The following is a 346-nucleotide window of genomic DNA, read 5'->3' on the forward strand; positions in this document are numbered from 1 at the left end:
AATAAGCGAGATGAGGCGGGGGTTAATTGATAAACAGCGCTTTTAACCAATCGGCAGCGAGGTGCGCCAGAGCTGGCAACCAATAGGAAGCGAGGATATCGCGGTGGGCGAGGTTTGGCGAGTTGAATGACACCCGCGCTTCCCAATCAAAACGCCCGGCGTGGGGCGGGCCCCGCTCAGCCAATGGGGAGTGCGGACGGCCGCGTTCACTATTGAGTGACAGCGGAATCAACCAATCAGCATGTGGATTTTGACGAGTGATGGGCCCTGCAGCCAATGAGAAAGCGCGGTGAGGGCGGGAACGCGCGGTGCGAGCGGCCGGCGGGGCGGGGGGGCCAAGCAGGAA

The sequence above is a fragment of the Zonotrichia leucophrys genome, chromosome 25, assembly GCF_028769735.1.
Source record: "Zonotrichia leucophrys gambelii isolate GWCS_2022_RI chromosome 25, RI_Zleu_2.0, whole genome shotgun sequence".
Taxonomy (NCBI): domain Eukaryota; kingdom Metazoa; phylum Chordata; class Aves; order Passeriformes; family Passerellidae; genus Zonotrichia; species Zonotrichia leucophrys.